The sequence below is a fragment of the Spermophilus citellus genome (genome assembly GCF_964194105.1).
Source record: "Spermophilus citellus genome assembly, chromosome: 6".
Taxonomy (NCBI): Eukaryota; Metazoa; Chordata; class Mammalia; order Rodentia; family Sciuridae; genus Spermophilus; species Spermophilus citellus.
The window spans coordinates 28,442,580-28,459,635 of NC_138187.1; the positions used below are offsets into that span (position 1 = coordinate 28,442,580).

Consider the following 17,056-nt stretch of genomic DNA (forward strand, 5'->3'; position numbering starts at 1 on the left):
CCAGGACTGGGAACAAGTGAACAACCACAGCTGGGCTCCAGCCCCCACAGCTAAAGGGGGGGTGAGGAAGCTGGCCCCGCCCTGGCCGCCTCTCCTGCTCGGGAATTTCTAGGCTTCCACCTGGAATTTTCCATCCCATGGCCCAAGGCCCAGTGTCAGGGGAGCCTTCTGAGCCTGTGGCCGGGCTCTTCAGAGTCGCCTGGTGCATCCAGAACCATCCTGCAGGATGGCAGGAAAACCAGCCTGGTCCCTGGATGACACTTTTGCAGATGGGTTCTGGGCAGCAATGCTCTGCTGGGTCCCCAACGCCTTCCCAGGCAGGCTGTGGGCGGCTGGCAGGGACAGGGGGCCTGTTAGAGGTGCAGAGACCAATGGGAACCTCTTGGCCAAACTCTTGAGTCAGCAGAAGCCTGGAAATCTCGCCTCAGGGCCCAGACTGCCACAGCCCCTGCCCTGCCCTGCCCAGCCGGCTCCTCCCTGAGAGCAGCAGCTGTGGGCACCCTCGATGGGCCAGCCTGGGCGCTGCCAGCCACTGCTTCTGCCCAAGAGGACAAATCCAAGGCTGATGCCACCCTGTTATCTCTGAAGCAAAGAAGTGTCCCAGAAGTGTGTGCCCAGCAAAGGTTGGAAGGAGAGGCTCAGAGACCAAGAGCCAGCACGCAGTGACCAAGAGCCAGCATCCCTGTCCTGGGGTGGGCAGCAGCCAGCCTAATTCCATGTTATTCTGGCCTTACAGGAAGCCCGCCTGGCCAACTGTCAACCAGCAGCAATTTCCAGGCCCTGGGAGATGAGGGAGGGAGTGGAAGGAGGAGAAAGGAAAACATGGCCTCCTCCCCCTCAAAATTGATCCTGGGTTATTTTTAGGTGCTTATTCATTCATCCCACTTATTTCTTTTTAAGAGTCACAATGTGGGCTCTATACAAATCCCTTTAGCAGGAGGCAGCTATTCGTGCAGGTGAATGGCACAAGGGCACCTGTGAGCCCCTGGTCTGCATGAACAGGAAGGGTGATGGGGTCTTCAAGGACTCTCCATGCAAGATACACCTCCCAGGATTCTAAGGGCAGAGTCAGGAGCTGGAGAGAGAGCGGCTTGCAAACTGGAATCCCCAAGTCCAGCTCTTGCTCTCTGGACTCTCAGAAGAGATCCTGGGCTTTAATGCTTACTCCCTGTGTGGTCTTGGGCAATTCACTCCACCTCTCTGTGCCTGTGTCCCCATCTACAAAACAGGGCTGGTAGTACTAGCTACCTCTAAGGGCTGCTCTGAGACTGAAGGGATTAGCATATGTCAAGTACTGAGACTGGGCGCAGGGGTGCACATCTGCAATCCCAGCAGCTCAGGAGGCTGAGGCAGGAGGATGGCAAGATCAAGGCTGGCCTCAGCAACTTAGTGAGATCCTGTCTCAAAATAAAATTTAAAAAAAAAAAGGACTGGGATGTGGTAAAGTGCCCCAGGTTCAATCCCTGGTACCAAAAATAAAGAAATAAAATACTTAGAACACTGCTTAGTATACTTAGTGTTACAGAAGGATTAGCTACGTTTTTCTTAAAGCACGATGCATGTTAACTATTAATGTCACTAATAATCATTTAAAATACTGAGCACTGTGGTGCACACCTGTGGTGCTTGGGAGGCTATGGCAGGAGGATCATTTGAGCCCAGGAGTTTGAGGCCAGTCTAGGCAACACAGCAAGACCCTGTCTCCAAAACAAACGAGCGATAAATAAATAAAATGATATATTGGGGTAGGGTAGATTCTGAAGAGGAAAGCCACAGAAGGCCTAGAGCAGAGGAGAGGTGAAAGCACATAAAGTTGTTCCTGTGAACCAGCACCACCAAGGACAGGTGGACGGGATGGAAGCAGAGATGCCATCTCTCCCCCACAAACAGGTAATCCCCATTTCTCAGGGGGGTTAAAATGGAAGTGCAAATGGACATCCCCAGCATGGCTCAGAGGAGGTACCTGGTGACGTCAGGGGACTCTGAAATCACCTATATGGGTGTGACTGTTAATTCCATCCACGTGACTGGGCCATGGGGTACCCAGATATTTGGTGAACCATTATTTCTGGGTCTGTGGGGTCCTGCTGGAGGGATCCGATTTGAATGAGTGGGCTTCACAAAGCAGACTGCTCTCCAGTGTGGGTGGACATCGTCCAACGGCTGAGGGCCCGAAGGGGACAAAAGATGGGGAGTAGAAGAACTGGGCCCTCCAGTTTCTGCCTGACTGCCAAGCAGGGACACCTCGTCTCCTGCCCCTGAACTGGGACTTACAACCTGGGCTCCCCTGGATCTCAGGCTTCAGACTGAGTTTAAAACCTGCTCCTCCAGGACTCCAGCCGGCCAGTGGCAGATGGTAGGACCTCAGCCTCCACAGTGACAGAGCCAATTCCTGTACTCTAATCTGTCTTTGTCCCTCGCTCCCTCCTTCTGTCTCCTCTCCTCCCTCCCTCTCCCTGTCTCTCTGTCCCTCCCTCTGTCTGTCTGTCTGTGCATTCTCTGGGGAACCCTAACACACCTGGTGATCACATCCCTCTAGAATCCGACCTTCCTCCCCGACACCTGCCTGCCTCCCCGACTGCTTCTGTGCCCTTCAAGCCCCGCCATATACAAGCACTTATTGACCTCTCCCTTCTAGTTCCATCAGTAAACCTTTATTAAGTGTCTACTGTATGCACGGCACTGGGTCATCCTGTGATTCCCGAGACAGACAACCAAGTTAGCCTCAGATTGTGAAGACAGCATTCTTGGCCTGCACCAGGGAGCACGGAGAGGGGGCTGGGGTGGGTGGGGCAGGGGCAGGGGCCAGGGGCAGCTCCCTGGGGAAGTGACAGGTGAAGATGTTCCACGAGGAGCAAAGGCAGCTCGGTGGGCACGGGAGGCACCAGGAGAGATGCAGATTCCACTGTTGGCCACCTGCCTTGAGCCCACTCTTCCCACTCATTCACCTAACTCGGGGCCTAAGAAAGGGGATTCGTGTCTCTTGCCTGACTCATTCGTCAAAAGTGACAGCTGCAGGGCCTTTCGATGGCTCTACATTGCTTCTTGCTGTCCTGCCCATGGTCAGTGGTCCGGAGCTTTTTTGTCCATCTGCCCACCTGACTTCCACTCTGCACCACCAAGGGCCGGGACCTGTGCTTGACTCCAGGGAAGGGCCATTTGGGGCGGTGAATGCAACCAGGTGAGAGCAGGTCTCAGGGACTGCTTTCTCTAAAAAGGGGACCAAACATTTCCTCTGTGGCTGTGTGAAACAGCCTGGTGGCTCCTGAAAGTCAGATGGGATCACCAGAGGACCAGCAAAGCTGCTCCTGGGTGTCCACGCCAAAACACTGACAGCAGGGACTTGAATGGACACGTGGGAACCCACGTTCATGCAGCACCATCCACCACAGCCACAGAGGAAATGTTTGGTCCCCTTTTTAGATGGGAACCGACCAAGTGTCCTTGGATAGGTGAATGGATAAATAGAACGTGCTCCAGGGGCACGCGGCACAAGACTCAGCCATGGAAAGGAATGGAGTCCCCATACATGGCTGTGTGCCCAGGAGAGACCAGGTGTCCGTCCTCCCTCTGCTCTTCAGCCTCCACCATCAACTCGACCTCAGAGGGTGGGCGGATTTCTCCCCACCGGTGAGCGAGCCCGCAGCAGTGGACATCAGCAAGGTGTCCCCTAAGCCAGTTTGGCCCTGACGCCACCCCCTTGGAGACACTACCAGATCCCACAGCCTTGGTCCCCAAGGCTGAACCACACCCCAACTTCAGATGCCACACGCAGGCCTGTGCTTCTGGTCTGGGGCGAGACCCATTTCAGGTCCTGTTAATAAGCTGGACTGACTCACCCAGCTCTGGACCCTGTTTCCTGGCTGATTATAAAACGTATTACAGGGCTGGGGATGTGGCTCAAGCCACAACTAAAAAATAAATATTGAAATTCTCTCTCTCTCTCTCTCTCTCTCTCTCTCTAAAAAAAAAAAAAAAAAGTATTACAAAGGACAAGGAAGAGGCACCCAGAGGGAAGAGCGCCCTGTGCCCTCTCCTGGTGGACTGACTTCCAGGAACCTCTGCGAGTCGCTAACCAGAAGCTCTCCAAACCCAGTCCTGTTGGGTTTCGAGAGACTCCATTGCCTGGACGACCTTAGAGGACGGTGGCTGGACACGAAGGTCCACACTAATACTAATGGACGGGGCCGGGAGCCCAGCAGGGCCTGTCTATTCTGGTTCTTTCTGGCATCTCCAGACAGCATCCTTCCCTCCAGGGGGGAGGGCAGGACCTCTGGAACAAGGAGGGTCTTACGACCTGCTATCAACCAGAGGAGATCACAGGACTTCCTTACGGACAGGTTCAGGGCAGAAAGGCAAGGAAGATCAGAGTTCCTGAGACCTGCCTCAGAGAGGGAGTCACAGACCAGGAACCAAGGACAAAATGTGTGTGTGTGTATGTGTGTGTTCACATCACAATGACACAATGTAATGAGAACCTTAGGTAATGAAACAAGTCAGACAGGGGACAGATGCTGGGGGCCCACTTAGCTGTATGTGGGTGTAGCTCAGTAGTAGGGCTCTTGCCTCACGTGCACAAGACCCTGGATTCAATCCCCAGTGCCAAAACAAGGGATAGGCCGGGCGCGGTGGTGCAGCCTATAATTCCAGAGGCTTGGGAGGCTGAGATAGGAGATCACACGTTCAAAGCCAACCTCAGGAAAATCGAGGCACTAAGCAGCTCAGTGAGACCCTGTCTCCAAATAAAATCCAAAATGGGGCTGGGGGTGTGGCTCAGTGGCCAGTGCCCCTGAGTTCAATCCCTGCCCTCCACCAAAAAAAAAAAAAACAAGAGACAGAGGAAAAGGGAAACACGGGACAGTGGTGGCTTAGACACAGGCGCATGGGTCAGTGAGACAGAACAGCAAACCTGAAAACAAACCAGGGTACTGAAGGGACTCCTCCTGGTGATAAAGGTGGCATTTCTCACCAGCAGGGGAAAGACAGACCGATCAGGTGCCTCCAGTCCAATGGAGAGAAGTTCTCACCCTGGGGGAGAAGTATCCCAGCTAGTTTAGGAACCAAACACAGAAAGCAAGACTAGAAACATAGAGGAAAAATCCATTTACAACTTCCGCAGACCTAAGGTTTAAAGATCTTCTTAGAGCTGGCCGCAGTGGTGCACCTGTAATCCTAGCTACTCGGGAAACTGGGGCAGGAGGATTCCCAAGCTCAAGTCCAGCTTGGGCAACTTAGCAGGACCCTGTCTTAAAATTCTAAAAAAGACCCTCTTAGGTAAGATATAAAATGATGAAGCCATAAATAAAAACATTTTTCCTATGGGGGGGAACAGTCTAAGAACAGGACAGTCTGAACCCTGGGCATCAAACCTAAGGAAAGGCTCCCATGGGAGCACCATGAGCCAAGGTTAAGGACATTGTCTGAAGCACTGTTTCCAAGGGAAAAGAGAAGATCACTTAGATACCCTAGCAATGGCAGACCGCTGAAACTACTAACCAGAACACTTGGGGAGTACTATGCAGTAGGTAAAAAAATGTGGGAGACCAAAACCTGCAGGCAGAGGGCTGGGGTGCAGCTGAGCAGGGAGCACTTGCCTAGCAGGCATGAGGACCTGAGTTCCATCCCAGAACTACAAAAATAAATAAATACACAATTAAAACACAGAAAGAAAAAAATTCCCCCAAAGGAAGAAAACTCTACACCCTTGTCACTCCCAAAGGTCTTGGGAGCTGGCTGGCCTGCCTCTTCCTCGTTTTTGAAAGAACTCTGGAAGGTGGGAGGCACATCTGGCCAGCTGTGAGACCACTTGAGAAGCTGCCAGAACTGAGGTCAGGGCTGGAGCACCCTTGGATAACCTGCCGGCAGCTACATTCTAAGGGGGGAGGCGCAGGAGGGAGCTGGGTCCGGGGACTGGCATGTGTGCACGTGATGAGGTCCTGGGGGAAGGGGGCTGGGAACACGGCACTACAACCTAAGTCAGCCAGAAAGCAGGCTAGGGCAGGACCATGTGAAGGTCAAAGGGGCCACACAAGCCACACAAGCAGAGAGAGTCCAGAGTCAGGCCAGTTTCCTGGGTGGAGACATCGTGTGACAGCAGCAGTCTCCGACAGACGACAGTTCTATCAATCTGCCTCCTGCTCCTGGCTGGCCCCAGGGCTGGAACTATAGATTGCTCAAAAAGAACCCTATATCTGTCACGTGGGCAATCTTGCTAATGGCTCACCCCCAAATCCTGGATGTCCTAGAGTCCCCTGGGGGGTGCTTACCACGCACCTTCCTCCAGCTCCTTCCGGCTCAGGATGGGAGGGAACCCCCACCTGTGAGGTCTATTGTGGTCTTTAATCCTTATCACACTGTGTGGCAATTACTATAATGAGGTAAGTAATGATGTGCCCAAGGTCACACAATGAACTAGGACCGAGGCCAGGAACAGGATGAGATCTGACTATCAGAGCGGCATCACCAGAATGCTGCAGAGGCTCAGAGCAGGGACAGGTGACAAGTGTACCATCAGCACCAGACCACAAAGAGGAGGTCTGCGGGGGCTCACAGAGGAGTAAAGCCATGTGGCTCGTCCTTCCTGCCCTTTCCAGGAGCCCTAAGGGACCCTCCCTCCTGCCATTGCCAAACAAAGCAAATCAAAACGAAACAGCAGGGACAAGGGACTCAACGATGCCATCAAAAAACCACAAAGCACCCACCCCCTGGTCCTCAGCCTTCCCATGCCCAGCTCTGCTCACTGTGGTGGTGGGAAAGGGCCAAGGAGAGCCCACACCTCCAATGGGAATCACGGCTACTCAAGGTCAAGTTCTGCCCCAAGGGCGAGAGCTGGGGAGAAAGGGAGAAAAATAACTCAATAACAGTGCTGCCAGGTCCCCCAGGTCTCCCAGGCGGCGCTGAGCAACCAGGGAGCAGAGAGGTGGCCTTCTCTCTGGAAATGACTCCTCTGACCCTTGGGAGGGATGGAGGAGGTTCCTCTGGAGGCAGCAAGATGCGGAAGGCAGAGCTCTGGGAGATGGGCAAGGTCGGCAGGTGGGACTGGGCAGGAGGGCTGGGAGGAGCAGGAGCCGCAGATCCTGAAAAAGGTCAGCACCTCAGGAAGAGGAAGGCAGCCAGCGATGTCCCGGTGGACAGTCCCAGAGGTGGACAGGCGCCCAAAAGAAAGGGAGGAAGGAGGATCCAAAAGAAAGCAATGCCCAGGAACGAAGGTGGGGAAAAGCGTTTCCAATGATAAGGGCGGGCGGGGGCTGGGGGGGGGGTGTGTGTGAGCAGCAAGTCCTGTCCCCAGATGGCACAGAGGGAGGGGTCCCAGGAAGAGCAGGGCAGGAAAGAGGCTCTCAGGGGTTGAGGGTACATGGGCAAAGGGTCAAGGGTCAGAGGGCACGTGGGCATGCTACAGGCTGAGCAGAGAATGGGCATCATGCCAGGGCAAGGTCTCAGCCCAGCAGGCTGCAGCCTCAGTGCACCCCACCCGCCACCCCACTCGCCAGGCCACCCGGCTTCCTCTGGGAAAATCTCCACCTTCTCAGAGAAGAGCTGCTGCACCACAAGCCTGGTACAATCGGAGGCCACTGTGGAAATCCGCACGCATCAGTGTCCCACGGCCTGGAGGGTCATCTGCCTCGGCACAGTGACCAAGAGGGCTTCAGCACAGCCGGAAGGCGCTGGAGACCCGAGGGAGCCAGAGGGAGCCTCGCTCTCCAGACGGGAAGGCCGACGGGTCATTCCAATATCGTCTCAGCATGGCAGCGAGCACCAGGAAGGCCGCTGCCCCAAGGAAGGGGCCGCAGGTGTGTTCTTAGAGTGGGGTGTGTGCAGGGGGAGCTGGCATCGCCAGGACAGGGCCCAAGCAGGGAGTGACCAGGGCCAGACAAGGCAGAGTCGTGGAGGACAGGGCCCCAGGTGGGGAGACCAGGTTGAGAGTCCCTGCCTCGATGGGGAAAGCTTTCCCAGACCCTGGGTGCCCCTCCCCAGCAGGCAGCTTCCGGGCACACTGGCTGCTCCTGGTGACTGATGCAGGGGGCCAAGGGCAGCTCAGGGTGTCTGGCGGGGACGTGGCTGGGCCTGGGCTTCAGGTGTCTCTCTGACAGCGTGCAGAGGAGAGCTCAGGGTGGTAAGGCTGCAGGTGGGCTGCGGGGAGGCTGCTGCTGGAGCCCAGAGTGGAGAGAGGCCCTCCCTGAGCAGGGGAAGGGAAGGCCAAGGCCAGGAGCTGGTCAGAGGGAACGGGTGGTGGGAGTCAGGGTTGCTGGGACACAATGACGCCCAGCTTTCTGACTCGGGCAATTGGGACAGCCATGGTCCCACTGGGGCTAGACAGTGGGTCAGAACACCAGGTGGCGGCAGGTACACTCGGGAGAGACACCCTCTGAGTTAACAGGCAGGCGGGAACGGACGGGTTCACACTCAAGTGCTCTCAAAGTCTGTGGCAGAAGCAGGGGAGACCGGGTCCTTCAGACGACATGGGTTTTCTCTGTGACGCAGAAGACGAGGAGCCACGAGTTGGAGCAGGAAGGGGTGAAACACAGAAGCCTCCCCCTCTCATCCACTACCTGTGTTAATGGTGGTCGGAAAATAGTACATGGAAAGTTCCAGAAATACACAATTTATATATTTTTGAATGAGCTTTAATCTAGCATATTGTTCCAATGTTATCAACGATGGCTACTCTGTGGCGGTGCCCACACGTGCTGCTAGGTGCTGCTAGGTGGTTTTCTCCAGCAGATGCACCTGGGTGGACCCGTGTTAGGGCAGATGTCACCGAAGTCACAGGACCAGGGACTGGAAGATGTAAATAAGATGCTTAGAAGGCAAGGGCCCCACTGGGCAGTGGGGAGAAAGCAGATACACTTCAGGCACAGACAGCCACTGAACCCAGGGACAAGATCCCCTGGGATCAGCATGGGACACTGAGGCACAGAAAGGTCAAGTGACCCACAAGGGCACACAGCTAACTGGCTGCATTCTGGCTCTGGGGCTAAGTAACTGCCACCTTGACACCACTTCTCACAACATCACACCAGCGAGAACCAGCTACAGAGTAGGAGCACAGTTTCGTGACAACATTATAAATATGTGTGTGTGTATCTGTGTGCACACTTACAGGCGGGGTGTTTACAGGCCAACACTGGAAATAAATGAAATAAAACATTAACAGTGGTTATGAGTGGTGATTTTTTAAAAAAATGATTTGTGTAGTTTTTCTAAAATTAACATTAATATGATTAACAGGAAAAAATGCTATTTAAAACAGTCACTGGGGGCTGGGGATGTGGCTCAAGCGGTAGCACGCTCGCCTGGCATGCGTGCGGCCCGGGTTCGATCCTCAGCACCACATACAAACAAAGATATTGTGTCCGCCAAGAACTAAAAAATAAATATTAAAAATTCAAAAAAAAAATAAAATAAAATTAAAAAATAAAATATAATTAAAAAAAAAAAAACAGTCACTGGAATGGGCAAGTGAGAGGCATTCGATAAAAATAGACTTTCTGGAAAAGGGTGTCTTGGCAACATACCCTGAGAATGTGAATGAACACCCAGTCCTCTGCCGAATTCAGGAGCAGTCGTGGGAAGAGGGGAGACTTAGAGACCTGGGTTCAGCCACATAGAAAGTGTCAACTCCTGAGCCTCCCATTCCTACACAAACAGGAACTCCAGAGCAATAAAACTTGCTTAACAAAGTCATTGTAGAGACCAAGGAAGCCACCACAAACGAAAAACTCCTAAGAAGCCATTAAACCATGTGAGTTCAACAGTATTAAGTTTGCCTTTTGCTCCTTCAATAACAATGGGCAAAGACTCAGCTCAAAATTAACAGTGCTTTTAAAATACAGTGCCAGTTCCTGACTGATCGGTCACTTTGATTTAAGAAAGCAGACACTCCAAATCCAGAATGAGGCATTTCCACATCCAAAATCGGCTTCAGACTGCTTGTTGAGCCTGGATAAGGATACGGGTGTCTCCACTCCTCCTACGTTTCAACTCAAAAACCGATGTCACTGCTCAGCTTTGAGGATGGCTGCTTCCTTCCTACGGAGCCAGGCTCCTGGTCTTCCCAGGAGCCAAGGTCATGGTCTCGGCTTGCCAGCTTGCCCACAGCCATCCAAAGCTCTCCGGCCTCTGCCCATTAAAGCTCATGAACTTTCTGGTACCAGATTGAGAGTCGGGGTGATTTTCTAAAATGCTGACCCCGCTCCCACATCCCCTTGGCCCTCCCTGCCCCAGGGATGGGAGGTGTCTCCCTTCTGTGAGCCTGGGCTGCCCACGCAATTCCTGATGGGGGCCTGCCCACCTTACTGGTCACTATCCACTCAGGCCAGCCTCCAACCCACCCACTGCCACCAGCTCCCAGCTCCGCTCTTGGCCACCTATAGCCTACCACTATAACAGCCAGAAAAATTAAGATAGAACAGATACCATTCCAGTAGGTATACTTCAGTTGTTTTTAGTATACTCACAGGCTGTACGGAGATCATCATTGCTTCCCAGTGGCTTGGGAGGCTGAGGCAGGAGGATTGTGAGTTCAAAGCCAGCCTCAGCAATTAAGTGAGGTCCTAAGGAACTCAGTGAGACCCTGTGTCTAAATAAAATATAAAAAAGAGCTGGGGATGCGGCTCAGTGGTTGAGCATCCTGGGTTTAATCCCTGGTACCAAAAACAAAACAAAATTCACCATGACGATCTAATTTCAGGATATTCTCATCATCTTAAAAAGAACCCCTGTAGATGTTCACTCCCTATCCACCCTCCCACGCCCTGGCAATTGCTGATGTACCTTCTGCCTCCATGGATTCACCTATTCTGGGTGTTAAATATAAAGGGGAAGTAAGCACATGTGGCCATTTGTGACGGGCTTCTTTCACAAGTTTTGATGTTCAGTCACTTGTAGTATTGGCATTCATTTTTTTAAATATTTTTTTCTTTTTTTTCTCTTTGGTACTGGGGATTGAACCCAGGGGCATTTACCCATTGAGCCACATCCACAGCCCTTTGTATGTTTTATTTGGAGACAGGGTCTCACTAAGTTGCCTAGTGTCTTGCTAAGTTGCTTATGGCCTCAATAAGTTCCTGAGGTTGCCTTGAACTTGCCATCCTCCTGCCTCAGCCTCCCAAGTTGCTGGGATTACAGGTGTGCACCACCACACCTGGCTCTATTACTTCTTATTGTAGTAAAAATATGCCTAACATACAATTTAGCATCTTGACCCCTTTTTTTTTAAGGAATTTATTTATGTACCAAGGAGATGTTTAAAAATAAATTTAAGGGAACATTGACTAGTGTTGACCTCTTAGCCACAGAGTACAGGTGAGAAGTCATAGATGCCTAAAATTTCTACGAATACATGGGTTTACTAAAACCAAGACTCTCCATCAATATTGAAACTTGCTCTTGGGAGGAGATCCCCATTTTATGATGTTTGGACACACTCTTTCTCCTGCTGGATAGTTTCCTTTGAGGGAAGAGTATTTTTTTTTTTCAGTATTAGTTTTCTTCGGTTTTGATTTGTCAAACTTCTCCACTTCAGACAAGTCTGGTTTATCACTCATCTTGACTAAAAGAAAGACTGAAGCCTTGAGACTAGCGTAGAGCCATCGGTTCACTCTGGAGCAGCTTGGCGTTCCCGCGCAGAAACAGGCACTTAAACGTCGGTAGCAGGCACCGCCCCCATATCCCACCCCAGCCCTCTGCATCTTGACCCTTTTTAAGCGTGTAGTTCAGTGATATTGACGCTCACATTGCTGTGCAACCTCACCACCATCCAAACCGTCCTGTTCAAGGGTAACCCAGTCCATGACAACCCCAGCACTTTCTTCTCTACGGCTGTAATTACTCTAAGCACCTCACCCAAGTGGCACCACTCTCTTTGACTGGTGTATTTCACTTAGCATGACGTCCTCCAGTGAGGCTGCGTTACAGCCTGTCAATGTCTCCCTCTCGAGGCTGGGTGGCGCCCCTGCCATTGTAGCTGTATTCTGCCACACCTGACTCAGCGGCTAGTGCTGCCTGGGCTACTTCCATGTTTCACTACCATGAGCACCACTGCCGTGAAAATTAGAGCTCAGAGAGTTCTTTGAAACTTGCTTCCAGTTCTTCTGCATGTATTCCCAGCAATGGGACCTTGAGTGGCTGAGGGACCCTGCACCATGTCCCAAAGCAGCAGTCCCTTTACATCCCCACCAACAGCGCCAAGAGTTCCGACTTCGCTACACCGGCAACAGTGTTTCACGTTTTTGTTTGTTTGTTGATTGTAACCATCCTAGGGGGTGTGATCAGATCTCCCTGGAGTCTTGATTTTCAGTGGCGCATAATCCTGGTGGCTTGGGAGGCTGAGGCAGGAGGATCATGAGTTCAAAGCCAGCCTCAGCAATGGCAAAGTTCTAAGCACCTCAGTGAGACCCTGTCTCTAAAGAAAATACAAAACAGGGCTGGGGATGTGGCTCAGTGGTGGAATGCCTCAGTGGTTCAATCCCTGGTACCAAAAAAAAAAAAAAAATCCTTTGCCCATTTTTTAACTTATCTATTGCTCTTTTGTTATTTTTAGGAATCCTCATTAGGTGTGGTGACACTCAGCTATTTGGGAGGCTGAGACAGGAGGATCATGAGTTTGAGGCCAGCCTTATTTAGCAAGGCCTTATCTCAAAACGAAACCAAAATAAAACAAAAAGGAACTCTCTATTTTGGATATCACTCCTTTATCAGGGGACTTGGAAATACTTTGTCACATTCTGATGTGTCTTCACACGTTTTTTATAATGTCCTTTGAAGCACACACATTTAAAATTTTGATGAAGCAGTTTATTTTTTCTCTGGTTGCTGATGCTTTTGACATGGCGTGCAAGTAGCCACCACCCAATCCAAGTTATGAAGACTTACACCTGTTTCCTTTTAGGAGTTCTAAGGTTTGCTCTGCAAAACCTGCTGGCCTTTGGTCTGTTTGGAGTTGACTGATGCACACAGCAGCCCAACCTCTTTCTTTTACCCAGGGGTGTCCAGTGTAAATGGAAGACCATTCCTTCCCCATTGCATAGTCTTGGCCCACTTGCCGAAAAACCAGTTGACCACAGTCCTGTGGGTTTATTTCTGGAAATTCAGTTCCACCCCACAGATCTGGTCCTACCTGCACGCCAGGGCACCACATCTCGATGATGGCAGCTTTGTAATAAGTTTTGAAATGGGGAGGTATGAAGTCACCAACTTTGTCCTTCTATTTCAACATTCTTTTGGCTGCTTGGAGTCCTTAGAATTCCCATAAGAAAATGTTAGTATCAGCTTGTCTATTTCTGCAAAAAGGCCATTGAAATTACAGTGCCTCTAGATTAACTAGGGAAGTAGCTTCATCTCAACCACATTAAGGCTTGTGACCAAAGAACAGGATGGCTTTCTATTTCAACTTTCAACAGTGTTTTGTAGTTTTCAATACACTGGTCTTACACATCTTTGCTTAAATTTATTCCCAGGTATTTTATCCTTTTTTATTCCTTTTAAAATTTCATTTTGGATTTTTTTAAAGCTAGTGTATAGAAATGCCAGCATGCCTGGCTCTGTCTTAGGATGTTGTGATGATTATATATCTTAGTGTAGATCTCTAAATTTATCCTTCTTGGGGTTCATGGAGCTTTTTGATGTGTAGACTAATGTTTTTCACCAAATTAGACATAGTTTCCAACCTCTCTCTCCAAATATTCTTCTGCTCTGTCTCTTCTTCCCCTAAAATTGACAGCGTGCGTATGTTGGGATGCTGACAGTGTCCCAGGGGTCTCTGGCGCTCTCTCCACTTATCCTCCTTCTTTCTGTTTCTGTGCCTCAGCCGGGATGGTCTCAGTGGAATAAGTCACAGATTGCTTCTCCTGCTTAAATCACTGTTCAGCCGCCCCAGGGAATATTTTTTCTGTTTTAGTTATTGTACTTCTAGACTTTACAATTTTCCATTTGCTTCCTTTTTATAACTTCTATTCCATTGTGGATCATCTCTACTTGAGAATCCATTCATTCATCTAGGAGGGTTTTCTTCAGTTCTTTGAATGTATTTTGAATAGCTGATTTGTCTAGTAATTCCAATCTGGGAGCTTCCTTGGGGATAGTTCCTATTGATTGCCTTTCCCCCCTAAGGATTCTTTTTTTGCATGCATATTTTATAAGTTTTGTTAAACTGGACATTTCAGATCATAAAAACTGATGGTTCTGGAAGCCGGCTTCTGCACCTCTCTAGGGTTTTTTGCTACGGCTACTCAGGCAGCTATTTTCCTGGTTATTATGCAAAGACTGTATTCTATGTCATGTATGGTCACTGAAGCCTTCAATCAGTTAACTTATTAGTCAGCTGGTGATGGACAGAGATCCTTCTGGAACCAATAAACACCCATCCTTTGCTGAAAAGTCCTGCGTGCATCTTGGGCACCTCCACCAGCCAGGCAGAGTTAGAGCTCCGCTCACCAAGTCCCAAGACCGGGCAGAGTGGAGGAGTCACTTCCTTCCCCGGCACACAGCCGACACACAGACGCTGCCTTCTGGATTCCAGGAATATATCCAGAGCTTTCCAAAGTCCCCTTCGGGCGGACACCTCCCTCCCCAACCTTCCCTTTGCAGCCTTGTTAGTCCATTGCTTGTCCCTCTGTCACCCATCACCTGAGGCAGCTGTCTTAGGAATATGAAAGTCAAACAGGTGTCCCTGGGGACAGGCATTCAGCGCTGGAGAAGGCCGAGTGAGGGAAAAAGAAAGACCAATGGGGGGCCTTCAAGGGAGTCACTGGGCAGGTCGGGGCAGGTCAAGTTAACACAGTTCTGCAAGATCTGGCCGCTGGGAACCCCACTCCGCCCTGCCCTGTGCCTCTGGTGCTCTGCTCCAACGAGCGGCTCAGTTTCCAGAACAGGCTAATCCTCGCCTGGAGCCTTTGCAACAGTCCTTCCTGTGCCTGAGAGGCGCTCTCCTATGACCTCTGCTCAGTTGTTCCTTCATTTCGTGAAGGTCTCCAATTCAACAGTGCTGCTTCCAAGGAACAGAAACAAACGATTCCCACCAGGTCACAGCCACTGCTCTGCCCATGGGTCCCCAGCCTGCTGGCTAATCCACTCTGCTGTCAGCCAAGGGAGTGACATCTTGAGGGACTTGGGAGCAAGGCTGTGGGACCTAAACTACCTGCAGGAGGGGGCCAGTCCCTCACTCGCTGGAGCCTGGTGAGGCCTGTTGCATGCTGGCTGGGGCGCTGCAAGGATTGAAGCTGCCTCCCGAGGGTCCCTTTGACCAAATGGGCTGGGACATCCCTGACCCCAGAACGCTTCCCACAGGGGTCCTAGCAGGGACTGGTGTAAGCAAGAGTGAGAATTGGTCATTGAGTACATGCAGCAGGAGGTGTGGCCCTTCGTGAAGGAAAGTCCTCCCCCTCCAGTCAACAGGGGTGTGCGCATGTCCGTGTGTGCTCCCCAGAGAACCTGGGGGCAGGAGGAGACACAGCTCAAAATAAGACCACCGGGGCCTCTCCTGCTCTGGCCAGGAGGAGACTCTAGGGTCTGGAGGTGCCCCCTGTGGAGGTGGGAGGTCGAGGGCACCTGGGAACCTCCACCCCTCCCCATCCTAGCCCCCTGGCATTTGGAAAAAAGAACCCATGCTTCCCACTTTCGAGAGGGGCTGCCCTGGTCTCAGACGCAAGAAGCAGAAACAAACAAACCCTGGCACAGCCCTGGACAATTTGCCCAGCAGGTCACAGCGGATTCCCAAGGGGGAGGCCAAGGAGCTGGGGTCACACCCTTGCTCCACCGCCAGCCAGGGCTGCCAACTGAACGGGCGACTTCATTCTCTGACTCTGAGTCTCTAGGCCAGGGTTAGAGATGCCTCCAACTAGCTCATGTCAATCAAATGCAGAGGCATCCTGCAGGGTGCAGTTGCAGGAGGCACTCCACCCCCGTGGCCACTCCCCATCTCTGTTCAGTTCTTGTGATACCCGGGCCAGCATCACTATAGGAAACTGAAGCACTGGGAGCCTCATGGCTGGGTGCTACAATGTCACTGCCCCCAGAGTCCCACAGGGACACTGTTGTCATGTGACTCAGGGTGGACGGGATGCAATGACCACGGGTGCCTTAGTCCCTTGAGCAGGCCTGGTCTCTGCAGGGGCTGGGAATAGAGACACAGATCGGGGCTCTGGATGGGGCTTGGAGGGCAGAGGCCCGGGCTGGCCCCTCTGTGCTTTCGGGTCTGCACTGGGGACTGGCCAGCTCCAGCTTCCCCAGCCCCGCCCTCCTCGGCTGCTGGACTCCTTTCCTGCCTTTAAGAAGTTTCCGGTACCATCCACTCCTCCCACCCTCTGCCTCCGCTGGTCACCCTTTCCCCCTGCCCAAGCTGCCCAGATTGCCAAAACTCATTGCCAAGTTCAAAGACCTCTTCTCAGGCTTAAGAGTCCCCCACCTGAGCTGGGTGTGTGGCTCAGAGGTGGTGCACTTGCCTCGCATGCCTGAGGCCGTGAGGTCCACCCTGGTACTGCCCCCCAAAAAAGACCCCCCCAAATTTCTCTCCCATCCACACGCTGCCTGTCTCCACTGATCCTCATCCGCACCCCAACCCCTACAAGAGCCTCTCTTGGTCCACTGACCTTACCCCTGTGTGTGGTCCCCAGGGACCTGCTCTCAACCCTGCCTGCTGGTTGCTCCCCAGGTCCTGCTCCCCTCCGGCCCTGGCCTTTGCTCCAGCCTCTACATCTTCCTCTTTTCCTTTAATTCAAATCATCCTAAAATGCAAAACTGCAACTTGACACCAGGTCCCCAGCAGGTCACTGCCACCACAGCAGAGCTGATCTCCCTGAGGATCCTCCCAGCCCCTCTCAGATCTTCACTCCCCAAATGTGACAGTGACCTACATGTGGTGTTTACTGTCCTGAGTGTTTTTACGTTGACTCCAACATGCCTCCAAACCTCACACCATATAGAAATGGAGGACGACGGAGGCACCGTCTCTGCGCGAGCTCCTCCCCCTCATGTCCCAAGCAGAACCTTATCTCTCACGGGCTTTTTTTGGGGGAGAGGGGGGTTACCGGGGATTGAACCCAGGGGCACTCAGCCACTG

The 17,056-nt window shown here is 52.0% G+C and overlaps 1 protein-coding gene and 1 pseudogene across 5 annotated transcripts in view; both read right to left on the bottom strand.

The window, feature by feature from the left end:
* Positions 1 to 17,056, bottom strand: part of HIP1 (huntingtin interacting protein 1) — a 134,065-nt gene that overhangs the window by 84,170 nt on the left and 32,839 nt on the right. The window lies entirely within an intron of this gene.
* LOC308652342 lies at positions 10,624 to 12,336 on the bottom strand (annotated as a pseudogene). Its single transcript has one exon. The product of its transcript is annotated as an uncharacterized misc_RNA (transcript).